Here is a 16,367-nt window from a genome sequence, read left to right on the forward strand (position 1 = left end):
ATATATTTCTTCCCCATCTCACTCTGTAGTCGTTCTCTCGTCTTCTTTTTCTTGTTTTTTATTTCTTCCTTTTATATATGTTTCTCTATATACGTCTCTTTCTTTTTTTTCTTTCTCACGTTTTTTCCCGGCTCCATTCCTTCCTCACCTTTGTTCTTTTCCCGCCCCCGAAGCTATATGGAAGGCTCCATTGCCTCGGCTCTAGCACGCACGCACGTTGCAGAGAAACGCATAGCGAATAATTTTCTCACCAACCCATTTGATTAGTATGGTCATTCAGCAACCAGATGTACAGGCGTGAGCATAAGTGTGCAGACGACGGAATCACGTGGCCAAATATGGCCGAAGGCATCGACGCGCTGTCTATCGACGAGACCTGACGAGCCGAATGCTGCGGTGAGCATGCGCGTCCCGTCGTATCAGTTGGTCTCTCATGTCACTCTCTTCGAACGCGCTCGTAGCCAATAGGTCTGTGGGTGTTACTGTCTCTGCTTCATCAAATTTGTGCTGTTCATTTAGAAGCGAAGCTCCTTGAGGCATGCCTTCAGGCGTGGGCTGAGCGTCCCGTCGTAATCGTATGTAGTCACTTCTCGTTAGTTCTTGAACTGGCCGTAGGGGGTGGTACTTGTACATTTAACGAAATGCATATATGCAAATGGTACGATACTAGAGGGCGTTACTTGTAGTATCATAAATGTAACAATTGATAAATGTAACAATGATGAAACAATTGTAATAAGTACGAAGACATAATTAAATTGGTTTGGAGGCTCATGATATTTAATTTAGCTTATTAAGATTAGTCTCGATGATTAGTAATTTGTATCTTCTTCAGGTTGGGTTCCCTGAGTTCACACAAATTCAAGTTCAATTACTTTAAATGATTTTTTAAAACTTGCTTAATTACACCTAACTATAATTAGAATAATATGATGATGCCGTGATCAACCATACTTTGTCAGATTTTTCTGTGCTTACCTTGGTGCTGCCTCACTAGCTTAGTTATGCACAATTAGCTTTATTATACTACGTGAAAGTCCAATGTTTAGTGTGATTGGATATCAGACTAATTAATCAGCCATAACTTTGTGTGTTTGAATTAACACTAGTTAGTTATAAATGAGTCTAATTAATATATAGCAATTAATAATTATTTAGTATCTTTCAGTGTATGTCGCCTCCAGGCTCATGGGGAAGTCGACTTGGATTCTGATAAGGTTTCAGCCGCGATAAGGTTTGCCTTATTTGGGGTAATTTTGCTCGGCTAAATTAAATTCTAGCATGATCAACTATGCTTCATTGAATTTGGCTGTACACGTACTTTTCTCGACCCATCTGGGCGCATCGAGGCTTTACTACGCTTAACTGGGCTTCGACTTACTTACGGCCGAATTTATCAGGTGATACCACGCTCTATGAGGCTAGATTATATTCGGCTGTATGCAATTACACTCTCTCAGCTAGGCTCATTTAAGTTCAACTTGCCCTAACGAAACAAAGGCGCGCTGAGCTGAGAAAACTTAATTTTTATGTGCTTAGATTCATTGAGTTTTGCGAGGCTGACTGCGCTTAGTTAGGCTGATAAACCGGTATAAATAACGACGCGAGCCCGGTGCTGGAACCGGCGCCGTTGCAGCCACTACGTGAAAGAAAAAAAAAAAAAACGGCACGAGTTTGATAAAGCAAAAGCACCGACACCCTGTTGTCGTTTCGGCTACGAGCGCGTCATAGAGAGCGACATGAGAGGTCAACTTATACGACGGCACACGCAAGCGCACCGCAGCAGGTGCCTCGTCGCTAGATGGCGCGTCGAAACCATCGAAGAGAGGGTAAGAGGTGACAAGAGGGTTGCAGTAGGGGCGTTCTCAGGACGCAAGCTGGAAGCAGTCATGAGGCAAGCGAGCGCAAAACTCAAAACAACAGCTGATAGACGAAACCTCGTGATAATTTCAGGCGGTTTAAACGATGTCTTGAATGAAGATACAGCAGGAATAGCAGCCACACTGGCGAAAGGCGTCGATGACATGCGTGCCACTTCTCCTAAGGTACAGGTAGTGATATGCACGATACCGGAGGTACCGGTGCGTGATAGCAACCTGCAAAGAGCGGTGGTCAACGCAAACCAAGAGATATGGCGGGTGAGTCGAGAGAAAGGCTTTGAGGTGGTGGAAATAAACAGAGAGGTGCATAGGTGGGGTGGTTTTCAACGAGACAAAATTCACTTCGATGGGCGGCTAGGTCATGAGGTGGGTTGGCGACTTGCAGGACGCGCAGTAGCTTTTTTGGGGGGCAAGCGAGCCCTTCGGGGTGCAGGATAGTTAGTAACGAGGAAAACAACCAGAGAGACTCTTCGACAGGTGTTATGAACAGATACGATTCCAAAGTGGCACCAATATCTAAGATAGGTAGGGTCCGGGGCATAAATAGACGTAGCTACGAGCGCCGAGCCAATTCAGACATAGGGTATATTAACATACAGGGTGGTAGGAACAGGCTGAAGTGGGAAGAGATAGAAGAACAGCTAAGGGAAGAGAGGCCGATGGTATACGGTTTTGTAGAAACACATCTCAGGGACATGGAACAACCTCCAAACAATCCGGACTACGCGTGGGAATATTGTAATAGAACAGAAGGCAGCAGAAAGGGGGGTGGTATTGGGGCATTCATTCATAAAAGTACAGACTGGCAAAGGGTCAAGCAGGAGTGCAAGGAACATTTATGGCTAAAAGGGAAAGTGGCAGGTCAAATGACACTCCTTGGTTTCGTGTACTTGTGGACGGGAGCAAAGGCCAGAGAGGAAAACCAGGCAATGGTAGAGTGCATATCAAAGGACATTCAGGAGTTAGGAAGAGAGTGCGAGACAATTATACTAGGAGACATGAATGCGCACATAGAAGATATAGACAGGTATACCGATCCGACAGGCAAAATGATCATGGATATGTGTGAAAGGCTTGATTTGATCATTTGCAACAGTACCGAGAAGTGTGAAGGGCAAATAACATGGAAGGTAGGAAGGCTGCAGTCGACGATAGATTATGCACTGATGTCATATAGGATGTATGATAAGCTCAGGGGAATGCACATAGATGAAGGTGGCTCCAGAAGTCTGGGTAGTGATCACAAACGTATCAAGCTAAGTTTTGGAAGAGCAGTGAAAGTGGGAAAGAGACAAGATGAGTAACTACAGGAAAATTTTTATCCAGAAAGGCAAATTGAAATAGCCACTAAACAAATTGAGAAAGTAATCACGGAGGATAATAAGACAGTGTGGACATACACGAATCTAATTAGACTCTTTGAGCTAGAGCTTGCTAAGACGCGTGACAAGTCACCCCGGAAAATAAGACACAAACCCAAAAGTTGGTGGGATGAGGAAGTTAAGAGAGCCATAGCAAAACGTCAGGAAGCCTCTAGGGAACACAGACATGCTAAGCAGCGGGGTGAACCGACAGATGATGTTGAAAGAAAATGGGAAACTTTTCTAAGCTGTAAAAGGGATGCATCCCTTCTGATCAATGAAAAGATTAGAAAGGGAGCTCAGTGGCTGGCAGAAGTACATAAAAAAGATAGAAAACAGCTTCGAAATTTTGGAACCATCTAAACTCCCTAAGAAATGAGACGAGCATAGAGCAGAGTTTTATAACTACAGCCCAAGGTGCTAGGCTAGAAGGGGACGAAGCTATTGAATATATAAGAACAAAGGTTACAGAACAATTTCAACAAAGAAGTACTTTATGCACCACAATAGACAAGGACGAATCAAGTGGTGCAATGGCTCCATTTTCACAACGAGACTGGGAAGGGGCTGAGAAAAGGGTTCCTAGTAGTACATCAACAGGCCCAGATGGCATTCCAATTAGGCTGATAAAGACATTAGGTCCGAAATCTAAGCAGGCTTTGAGAGAGGCAGTGAGCACAATAAAAAACTGACAGCATATCCACGGAGTGAATGATGGAGAGTGGGGCGAAGCATTCGTCCGTCCATGCGTCCGTCTGTGTGACCGTCCATGCGTCTGTTTGTGCGCCCGTCCCTGCGTTCTTTCATGCATCCGCCCCTGCGTCCGTTCATGCGTCCATCCATGCATCTGTTTGTGTGTCCGTTCGTTCATCTATTCAACACTCCAAGTCCCACAATCTCGCATCTTTTTATCATATATTCCCCATATAGAAGCACCGCCATCCAGCGGACATTCCAAGGACTAAACGAGAGGTGGCACACGCACACTTTCTTACGGCCTGCGCTTTGGGTCCACTTCCCACCTTTAACCACCTCGAGTTCATGGTATATTCTAGTTCACTGTATTCATGGCACTGCGACCAAACGCTCGCTAAACCTTTCGAAAACCAAGGAGGTTACGCCCAGCGAGTATAACGTAGCAACCTTTCCCTGTCAGATAGGGCTCAATTTACATGCCAATGGCTGCTAATGAGAAATGAGAGACAGGAGAATTCGGCTTTTACTTTCTTACGGCTTGCGCTTCGTATCTACTTCTCATTTTTAACCACCTTGAGTTCATTCATGGTATATACAAGTTCATTGTATTCATGGCACTGCGGCTCAACGCTCGCTAAACCTTTCTAAAGCTAAGGAGGTTACACCCAGCGAGTATAATGTAGCATCCCTTTCTTGTCCGATAGTGCTCAATGTACATGCCAATGGGTGCTAATAGGGATCGCAGCATGCGCGTTGACTAAAAGCCGAATGCTCATGTCTCTCATTCCCCATTAGCAGCCATTGGCATGTACATTGAGCACTATTTTTTATTGTTAAACAACGCACAGAAGAAATCTCTCACTGGCACCACCTTGGAGGTCAAGTGTTATACCTATTTCGGGTATGTGCCACTGGTGGTTACATACGAGGGACGCCCAAGTCACGCCATAAGGAGCGTCTTAGCGTCTCACGTCGTCGTTAGCGTCTCACGGCGTCCTTGGGCTGGCGGACGCCCGTCATGGCGAGCCAGCCCCCGAAGAAGGCGTTAGCCTTCGACGTAGTCGTCCCCGAGGGGACTAGTCCCGAAGACGTCGTTGACGCGACGTCTTCAATAGTAGGAATCGAAGAAGTATACTGCGTTCAGCACTTTGGAGGCCGGAACTACCAAGTTACCGTCAACAGTGAGGCCGCACTGGCCCAAATCGTAAACGCGTCGCACCTTATCATCCGAGGAGAGCGCGTCGCCATCGTACCCCTGGGACCCCAAGTGACCCAAGTGACCGTCCTGTTCCTGCCGTGCCGCGTACCCAGCGAAGTCCTCGCACAAGCACTCTCTCCCTACGGGAAGGTGCTGCACATCACCAGAGGACTCATGGGATCGCGCCCAACCGTGACCACTGGGACGCGATACGTCCGCATGGAAATGAAGGCTTCGTCACCGGTGCCCAACTACCTCAAGGTCGCGGGCCATCGAGTAACCTGTGACTATAAAGGCATCCAGCGAGTGTGCCGTCGATGTGGAGACAGTGGGCACTTCCGCATGAACTGCACAGCTCCGTTTTGTGGAAGGTGCGGCGTTTATGGCCACGACGGGAAAGGCTGCTCGCTGCCGTGTCGCCGTTGTGGGGACACGCATGCCACCGTGGCCTGCACCATCAGGCCATCGTATTCCGAGGCGGCATCCAAGGATTTCCCTCCACTTCAACCAGGAACGCCATCTAAGAACAAGTGCGACGATTCGTCAACGCGAGCCGCGGTAACCGACCACGACCAAGGTGTGCCAATCGCAACGCTGCACCAGACGCCCACTGCGTCCCCAACGATTCCGGGCCTGGTACTCCCTCCAGGTACTGAAAACTTAAGTTCCCCGCGTCCCGTGGCCATTTCTGAGGAATCGCAGGCCAAGCCCTCGTCTGACGAAGCGCCTCGTGAGGACGGCGTCTCGGATGGGAATATTGCATCTGAGGCTCCTCGCGTTGCTGCTCTGTCGACAACAAGTTCAGGTGTCATCGAGGAGTCTACATCTCAAGACGACGACGCCTGCATTAACGAGGACTCCAACAGCACCGCGAGTGAGGCGCCCCTACAAATTGACGAAGACACCAGCCCCAGTGACTTAAGCCAGGACAGTGGAGACGTCTTTGTACCATCCTCGCTCAAAAACCCGGACACGAAACGCCACCGGATAACTACTCGTGACTTGGAAGCCCCCACCAGAGACAGAAGTCCCCTGCGGACTTCGACGCGATCCCGGAGGCCCCGAGCTTCCGGTGGATCGCCTGGCCGGAAAAAATGACTCAGCCACTTGCGGGGCATTGGCTCCCGCACCTGATAAAGGTACCCCTGCATTTGCGTGATTCTATACTATGTTTTCATTTTCCCCATGGCTCTTACTCTAAAAATTATTACTTTTAATGTTCAAGGTTTCCGAAATCCACAAAAACAGGCTGAGGTATTGGCTTTTGCACGTTCAGTGCACTGTGATTTGCTGTTCCTGCAAGAAACAAATTTTTTCAAGCTTTCTGATGTACTCGCTTTCAAGCGCGCGTTCAATTTTGATTGTTTCTTTTCGTACGCCAGCACGCATTCGACTGGCGTCGGAGTCGTTATTTTTAACCGAGGTCTTTTACGTGACCATCATATTTCCTTCGATGCCTTCGGACGCGTGCTGGCGTTCGACTGCACCTTTTTTTCGTTAAGAATAAGATTTGTTGCCGTGTATGCCCCAGCGGCACGCGAGAACTCAAACGCGTTCTTCCAATCTCTTGATGCGTTTCTTTTAAATTCCCGACATGTGGTACTTTTAGGGGATTTCAATTGTGTCTTAGACTCACGCGCAGACGTTCGAGGTCCGGGTCGCGGCCGGTCAAACTGGAATGCCAGAGAACTCGAACGTCTAGTGCAGCAATTGGCATTGAGTGACATTCATCAAATTGTGCATGGCAGTAATTATGCCTATACTTGGCGTCGAGCAGCGTCGAGCAGCCGAATTGATCGCGTGTATGCATCCCCCAATCTCATTACCTACGTTCACGACACCGGGGTAATGTCATTGCCACCAACACCGGTGTACATTAGCGACCATCGGCCGGTCATGTTATCTCTCCGCCTGCCAGCGGGGACGCCGACGGTTCACAGACCATGGCGTCTCGATTGCCGCGTCCTCCAGGACTCTCAGGCTACGGAGAAATTATCCCGAGCGTTACGCGCATCGCTTATTGGGGCCGATGTAGCTGATTGGGATCGCCTCAAAGAACAGTGGCGGCATCATTGCAGTGCATCGGGCAGAGGACTTTGCACCCGTATGTCGAAAGATGCGTCATTGTTAATCCAGAAGATACGCATTGCCAATCGAGATCCCAGTCCTTCCACTGTAATGCGGGCATGGCAAGAGGAGCTCGTTGAACGGTACCAGCGTATTATGCGCGCTTCTTCACTCTCGGCTGCAGCTTGGCGCTGTAGACGTGCACCCTGTGCGCACCCTGAGGTGCTAAGGTATGCACGCAGAGCTCTGCTTCGTCCACCAGGCTCGCCTGCCCACTCGCTGAACTCTATCACCCCAGCTGCTGCGGGTACGCGCGACTTTCAGGAATTCACTCAACACTTTGAGTCAATAGCTAAATCTGGTGCTAATGTCTGTTACCCAGGATCCGTTTCTTCGCATCCTCTGCTAACAGATTTACCTCATGATTCCAACATGTCAAATGACGTCCTCCTATCACCGCCATCCGATGACGAAATCAAAGGCGCATTAGACGCAATGAAAAAGGGATCGGCCCCAGGGCCTGACGGACTCCCTGCAGAGTTTTATGTACAGTTCTGGCCTATCATTGGTCCAACTATGTCACGCGTCATTCGCAAGTGTTTCCAAGATATTACACTTCCAACTTCTTTCCACAAAGGCCGTATAACACTAGTTCCCAAGAAAGACCCAATGTCTACGCGACCAGAAGATTGGCGCCCTATTACCCTGCTCAATGTAGATTACAAGCTCTTGGCTAACATTTTGGTGCGCCGAATCAGTCCATTTCTTGCAACATTAATCGCTCCCCACCAGGTCTGTTCTGTTCCGGGCCGAGAAATACACACTCATACGTGGTTAACGCGTGACATCATTCAATACACCCTTAGCCGATGTGCGCAAGGACTGTTGGTTTCATTAGATCAAGAGAAAGCTTTTGATTTCATAGAACATGGCTACATACTAAATGTTTTACATGCATACGGATTCCCGGATAAGTTCATTGACCTTATCAACGCGATGTACACTAATTTAGAAAGTACCCTTTACTTAGATTCCCGTGAGAGTCACGCATTTAGAGTCACGCGTGGGGTCCGTCAAGGGTGTCCCCTCTCCCTAGTGTTATTTATCCTTGCATTAGAGCCCTTCTTAAGGGCCATTGAACATCACCCGCAGATTCGTGGCTTACCTCTACCCGGTAACACTCAAGTAAAAGTCGCTGCATATGCAGATGATATCACTCTATATGTACATAATGAACAGTCGCTGCAGCATGCTCTTGATACATTCCATGATTTCGGTATTATCTCCGGTGCAAGGTTAAACTTTTCTAAAAGCCAGTATTTTTTCATTGGCAACCCCAGCGGTCGCATCAACATCACGTCGCCTTTATAGTGGTCTCCTGAGATTTCAATACTCGGAGTTACTTTCACTGTATTTGGTATACAGGATATCATCTGGTCATCCGTTGTACAAACTCTTCTAAATGATATCAAAGCAGCCAGGCACTTCGAATTCCCCCTCTTGGAACGCCGATACTTAACTCAAACGGTGTACCTAGGAAAATTTTGGTACCTTTGCCATTCTGTTAAACCACCGCTCCACGTCTGCAGGAAAGTGCAAAGCTGCATCAGTTCATTTTTTTGGTCTGGTGGCACAGAATTGTTATCGCGTCCAGCGTTAGCTCAACCGCGAGATCAAGGCGGTTTTGCATTCCCCGACGTTTCCGTCGCGGCTTCTACATTGTGCCTCCGCACTCTATTGCGAATACTAAGCAATGATGACATACCCGCTCAGACACTGGCTCGCTACCATCTGGGGCCATCACTACGTGTCTTCTTGCCGGATAGCCAAACAAACAAAGGTCCCCAATCAACTGAATTACCACCTTTGTATCGAGCCCTTCTGGCATTTCACCGACGTTTGGAAGCTACGTGCCCAGAGATAGAGGTGGCCGATTCTAAAGTGGTGGACACAATGGCCGCCCTTCTACGGCCCCTGGTGCCCCAGCATCGTCAATCTGTATTGAACCGCGCTTGGAAACCAATAACTGCCGCAGTGTTGCCAGGGCATCTCAGAGACTTTGTCTGGAGGCTGGGCTGGGGCTTGCTCCCCACGCGAGATCGGTTGCAGCGATGGCAGGTGGTTCGCACTTCCACTTGCCCCAACTGCGTCATGGTAGAGACCAATCGACATGCGACGTTTGAATGTGTGGTTTCCCGCCTTTTTTGGCGTGCGGTTAATGCTGGTTTTCGGGGACAGGGTGTGCGAACTTTCGTGTCCAACGGCCGATTTCCGCGTAGCCGCTTCTCCGCTCTCTTAATAGTTGCGGGGCTTTTCAGCCTTTGGAGAAACCGATGTGAGGCCGTAGCTGCCAATTGCCGCCGGCGTGCTTTGTGGCCGATACTGGGGAGAATGAGACGAGAGATCCTCGCGTTCCTCTCCGAAGAGCTTTTCTTCCTCGGGGAGCAAGAGTTTCTGCGGCATTGGTCGTGCCCTTTCGTCAAGGTGGAACACGAAAGGATACAGCTAATTTTTCGACCAACTTGGTGCTAAGCAGCGCCCGTTGAGTTGTTATATATGATTTTATTTGTTACAAATTGTGTTTTATTTGGATCTATTGTATCTTTATACCCTTGTATCGTGATATCACATTGAATTTTTGTGTACATGTATGCCAACATAATCATGTATATTAGAGCAAATGTCTTCACTGTGACGTAGTGATGTTAGTCGTGAAATATAGATGTGCAGAAGTGTATGTGCCCTGTTGCTGGAATGGTATAAAGCCTTTGTGTTCTGTACATGCTGTAAATAAACTTTTTCTAAACAAGGAGCTTCGCCCCTAATAATCGATGGTGAAGTTCCCGATGGATGGAAACTTAGCAGGATGAGCATAATCTATAAAGGAAAGGGGGACAAAGCTGACATAAACAACTACCGTCCTATAACAGTGACATCAGTGGTCTACAGGCTGGCGATGCAGATTATAAAGGAAAGACTGCAGGCATAGATAGAGGATGAGGGGGTGCTGGAGGAACTGCAGAATGGGTTTCGGAAACACAGGAGGTTGGAAGACAATCTGTTCTCACTGACGCAGTGCATCGAAATAGCAGAAAAGGAACACAGGCCCCTGTGGCTAGCATTTTTAGATATCAAGGGAGCGTACGATAGCGCGGTTCAAGAGGAATTGTGGGGAATACTGGACACACTAGGCGTGGAACATGTAGTCACTAATCTTTTAAAGGATATCTATAAAGGTAGTAAGGTAGTTATAAAGTGGGAAAAACAGGTATCCAAGCCTGCAGAGGTAAAACGGGGGCTTAGGCAGGGGTGTCCCCTGTCACCCTTATTATTCATGATGTACCTACAAGGATTAGAGGCCAAATTAGAGGGAAGTGGACTGGGCTTCAACCTCTCTTTAGTCAAACAAGGAAAACTCATTGATCAGGCACTACCAGCATTAATGTACGCAGATGATATAGTGCTAATGGCCAACAACAAGGAAGATTTGCAGAGATTGATGGACATCTGCGGTAATGAGGGAGATAGGTTAGATTTTAGATTCAGTAAGGAAAAATCAGCAGTCATGATTTTCAATGACAACGAAGGTAGTGAGCTTAGAATACAGGAGGTCACGCTAGAGATAACAGATAAATACAAATATCGGGGCGTATGGATAAGCACTGGGACCGAGTATCTGAGGGAACACGAAATATACGTGACGACTAAAGGTAACAGGAATGCAGCAGTCATGAAAAATAGGGCACTGTGGAATTACAATAGGTATGATGTTGTGAGAGGAATATGGAAAGGGGTCATGGTTCCTGGGCTGACGTTCGGCAATGCCGTCTTGTGCATGAGATCAGAAGTTGAAGCAAGATTATAAATTAAGCAACGTGGAATAGGTAGGCTTGCTTTAGGAGCTCACGGGAATACACCAAATCAGGGAGTACAAGGTGATATGGGATGGACATCATTTGAGGGCAGGGAAGCTAGCAGCAAGATAAAATTTAAGAAGCGATTGAGAGAAATGGGGGAGGAGCGTTGGGCTAGGAAGGTTTTCAGCTACTTGTACATGAAGAATGTCGATACAAAATGGAGGAAGCGAACCAGGAAGTTGGCTGGTAAATACTTAAAAAACAGCAGGTGGCCAAACCAAAAAGAACTTTCGGTTAAAAAGAAAGTGAAGGAAACGAAGACTGACATGTGGAGAATGGGCATGATTAAGAAGTCCGCACTAGAGATCTATCGAACTTTTAAGCAGGAAATTGCCAAGGGAAGGATCTATGACAATACTCGGGGTAGTTCTCTACTGTTTGAGGCCAGGACGGGAGTACTGCGAACCAAGACATATCGGACCAAATACGAAGGGGTAGACACAGTATGCAGTGCGTGTGGAGAGGAAGAAGAAACTGCCGAACACTTGATAATGTTCTGTAAAGGGCTTCACCCTATAGTTCAGGATGATGGCGCAGAGTTTTTCAAAGCACTTGGGTTTAGGGACAGCGAGGGCAAAATAGACTTCAAGCGGGTAGACTTAACTAGAAGGAGGTTATCTGATTGGTTGCTCAAGTCAAGGCATGAGTGAAAATTAAACCCTTCACGGCGAAGTACGAATCCTCAGCTTCATTATTTAAAGGGAAAAAAAAGATGAATGTAATGATTAGTTCACTAAGTATTACGGCTAGGTGGCGTTAGCCGCCGCTCGATCTAAAGGGTACAGCCACATCCATCCATCCATCCATCCATCCATCCATCCATCCATCCATCCATCCATCCATCCATCCATCCATCCATCCATCCATCCATCCATCCATCCATCCATCCATCCATCCATCCATCCATCCATCCATGCGGTCCCATTGTCTGCACACTTGTGCTCACGCCTGTACACTAGCAAATGGATATTCAGCGAGAATTGTATTTGCATTGGTGAGATGCTTACTTAATAACGTCGTTCTATTGGCGTCGAGGACATGCCGTGGCGCCACCTATGTGATGACGTCACTCATAGGACGCCGGGTTGTGTTTTTGCTTTTGCTGTGGACACCGTGCGTGCTTCCCTTTGTTTTGAAGCCCAGTGCTTAAAGAAGCGGTAAGACCTGATGATACGGGCAAGCAAACTACGAATCGGTGCCCCCGGTGGCACTCTCGTGTCTGATTTACATCGTAATATAGCGACTAAGAACCGGTGCCGCCATAGGGGACGATGCAAGTGGTGTCGCGAAAGCAATTCTGCCGTATTACACAACTACTACGCAGCAAGGTGAGCGCATGCATTCTATCTGTACAACGCCTCTTTGGCTTTCGCACGGCGCGCATGGGAACAGAACGTGGGCTGTTTGCAAGACTGTGCTTTACAGTAACCTTGTACGTACTGTTGCGGCGACGCTGTTTAGCGGAAGTACGGCGCAAGCCGCATAGAGGCGCCTATCCAGCACTGCAGGAAATACGGCTCATTGTGCGGAATTACCTATATCAGCAGCTGGAAACTCACGGCGAAGAGGCTTTCCTTCGACGATGACACACACGTTTCTTCAAAGTAAGAGTGGGACAGCTGAAGTTTCCAGTTGTTCCGTACTAGCCATGCGCCCACTCTAGTACGCATACATAAGTGTTATCCTGTAAAGTGCGATTAACTTGATTCATTTTAATTTTCCTTTGGCTTGTAACATTTGCATACCCAGTGATCAATTAGATTTTGGTGCTCATTTGTAAGATGTATACACTGTTTTTACTTGTTTTCGATGTTTTGTTTGCGTATGTAGAAGTCAAGTGTACAATAAACTTTCCTTTCTCCCTGTCCCTCGCGGCCAATAGTGTGCTACCACGGAAGGCCGTTACTTGATTTATTCAATCTAGAGATGAATGCGATTTTTTTATACACGAAAGTGTTTTACGCCGAGGTTCACGAAGACTTCAGTGACGTACTTCCGTCACAGATAGGACGTTGTAAAGCTAATCTTTGAAATTGGAAATGAAAACATTCATGACAAAGTTACCCACCAGGCGTCGAAGAGAGAGAGAGAGAAAAGACATTTATTTTGTCCGGAAGGTAGAGGATGAGATGCGTATTCATCCAACTCCCCACTAGGCCCATGTTGGGACGGGGAGGCCGAGCCTCTCCGCTTTTTCACGGGCCTTTCTGACAGCCAGGAGCTGGACGTCGTAGCTGGTCATTGATGGCAGCGGTCCACCAGGCTTCTTGACAGCAGTCCTGCAATGCAGGGCATCGCTAGAGCATGTGTTTTTTTAGCTTACTTCTCCACAGTCTGGGCATGTTGGGTCCTTCTGCGACTGTACCCTACTCAAGAAGCTTTTTGAGGGGTAAGACTCCGTTTGGAGCATTCTCAGCGTTATAGATTGAGCTCTATTAAGTTTATGATGGGGGGGGGGGATGGAAACACTCGTCTAATGCCCTTGTAGTGCGAGCAGATCTCGTGAGGAGTGACGAGCGGATCGCTGAACTCGAGCTGTTCCGAACCACTAGAGTGATCCTGATCGTCGCGGCCTACGAATCCTCGCCCACGATCATGAGTGATCTCATTGTGGTTCGGGTGAACCGGTGTTACGTCCAAACCTTAGTGAGCCGGAAACCAGATGATGTGATGAGGTTCGTCTTGCAGGGAACTGCCTTTAAGGACCCTAGCTGCCTCTTTTGAGACTAACCCGACTGCAAGGCCCGTACAGCAGCTCGGGAGTCAGTGTAAATGGTGGTGCGTTGAGGATCTAGTAGAGCCATAACCACCGTTCTTGTTCAGCTACTTCTGCCTTTGAGGTGTAACGTGAGGCGGACGAGAGGAGGTCTCCTTTGTGGTCCACGATAGCGACTGAAAATCGGCCAGCACTTTCGTGACGGCTTCCATCTACGAATGCTTTTGTACCCATCAGATTTTTTTAAGGAATGCTCTTGCCCTCGCGAGCTTTCGAATACGTCGACCCTCGTTAAATTGTGGATTCAAGTTTCTTGGGCATGGGTCAACAATGATCGATTCCCTGACATGATTTTCAAGCTGAATTGCCTCACCTTTGTTAATGCCAGGTTGCAAGCCAGCGGCACTTAAAAAAGTCACTTCCTGCTTTGGTACCGGAAAATCCGGTAATTTGTGCCATCCTCTGTGCTTCTGTTAGCTGATCAGTGGTAATATGGCCCTAACTTAAAAATCATCTCTGTACTGGTTGTTCTTGGGATACCGACCACTTTCTTGATATCCGACTATTTGGGATACGACGAAAAGCGACTGCGGTGCTCTATCGACTGAGCTATTGAGGCAATTGCTTGCCTGCGTACGAATGCGCCGTATATCTTGCACACATTCTCGCTCCGTGCTCTCTGTTGGTGAAGCAGAGCGTCTAAGACACTGACCTCCATTAAAAAGGCTGGACGACCCATCACTGTTCTCTCATGCAGGCGCTTGTGAAGCCACCGGAAGATCCCTTCACTGTCCCGGAAGTTGGCGTCTTCTGGGCGCAATAGGTGTGTAATTGATATATTATCTGGTGGCTGTAGTTGTGATGGTAATATCTGTGTTTTCATTTTTTTCAGCAACATTCTCGCTGTCATCTGGTCATCCAATGCTACACGAAAAATGACAGATGCCGTAGCGATGTCGTCGGAAATGGCGGGGTGCTGTGATCTACAACTAGTGCATGCAACAAAGCTTACAATAAGGCATCACTTGGAACGCTGACTAACGCTACATGAAAAATGACAAACGTGATAGTGACGCCATTTGAATACGGTGCAGTGCTGTTACGTACAACGTTACAATCATTCATTAGTCAGTAAAAGAGAAAGAAATTGTCACAATATTATTTTACAAAAAAAAATGGCAGCATATCCACGGAGTGAATGATGGAGAGTGGGGCGAAGAATTCGTCCGTCCATTCGTTCTTGCTTCCGTCCGTCCATGCGTCCGTCAGTGTGACTGTCCATGCGTCCATCAGCACGTCCGTGCATCTGTTCGTGCGTCCGTCCCTGCGTTCGTCCATGCAGCCGCCCCTGCGTCCGTTCATGCGTCCATCCATGCATATGTCTGTGTGTCCGTTCGTCCCTCTATTCAACACTCCAAGTACCACCATCTCGCATCTTTTCATCATATAATCCCCATATAGAAGCACCGCCATCCAGCGGACATTCCAAGGACTAAACGAGAGGTGGCACACGCACACTTTCTTACGGCTTGCGCTTCGGGTCCACTTCCCACCTTTAACCACCTCGAGTTCATGGTATATACTAGTTCACTGTATTCATGGCACTGCGGCCGAACGCTCGCTAAACCTTTCGAAAACCAAGGAGGTTACGCCCAACGAGTAGGACGTAGCAAACTTTTTCAGTCAGATAGTGCTCAATGTACATGCCAATGGCTGCTAATGGGAAATGAGAGGCGGAGAATTCGCCTTTTACTTTGTTATGGCTTGCGCTTCGTATCTACTTCCCATGTTTAACCACCTCGAGTTCATTCATGGTATATACAAGTTCATTGTATTCATGGCACTGCGGCTCAACGCTCGCTAAACCTTTCTAAAGCTAAGGAGGTTACACCCAGCGAGTATAACGTAGCAACCCTTTCTTGTCAGATAGTGCTCAATGTACATGCCAATGGCTGCTAATGGTGATCGCAGCCTGCGCGTTAACTAAAAGCCGAATGCTCCTGTCTCTCATTCCCCATTAGCAGCCATTGACATGTACATTGAGCACTATTTTTTATTGTTCAACAACGCACAGAAGAAGTCTCTCACTGGCACCACCTTGGAGGTCAAAATGTTATACTTGTTACATACTACGGGGAACGAACGGGTGCCGCTATAAAAAGCTTCGTCCCTAAAAAAGGGCGGGGGGAATGAGTGTAATTGTAACCAGGAGCGTAAGTGATTGTCTTTTGTGAGTGACCCGGGAAAGAAGACGACGTTATAATGACATCGTTTCGAAGATGAGCTTTCGGAACCAAGAGATCAAAACATCACTCTGCAAAATGATCACTGCAGAGTCTGCTTCCTAGAGACGGCGTCCAGTTTTCCCTATTTAAGTTACTGACCCACTTGTCGTATATTTGAGAACTCGAACGAGAGAACTGCATATAATAAAACTAAAAAGCTTCAACGTGCCTCTGTAAAAATATAGGTGGTCAAATACCATGATCTCCTCGCAGGATGCAAAAAAATGAATATAATTTTAATGTACTT

The sequence above is a fragment of the Rhipicephalus microplus genome, chromosome 7, assembly GCF_043290135.1.
Source record: "Rhipicephalus microplus isolate Deutch F79 chromosome 7, USDA_Rmic, whole genome shotgun sequence".
NCBI classification, from domain to species: domain Eukaryota; kingdom Metazoa; phylum Arthropoda; class Arachnida; order Ixodida; family Ixodidae; genus Rhipicephalus; species Rhipicephalus microplus.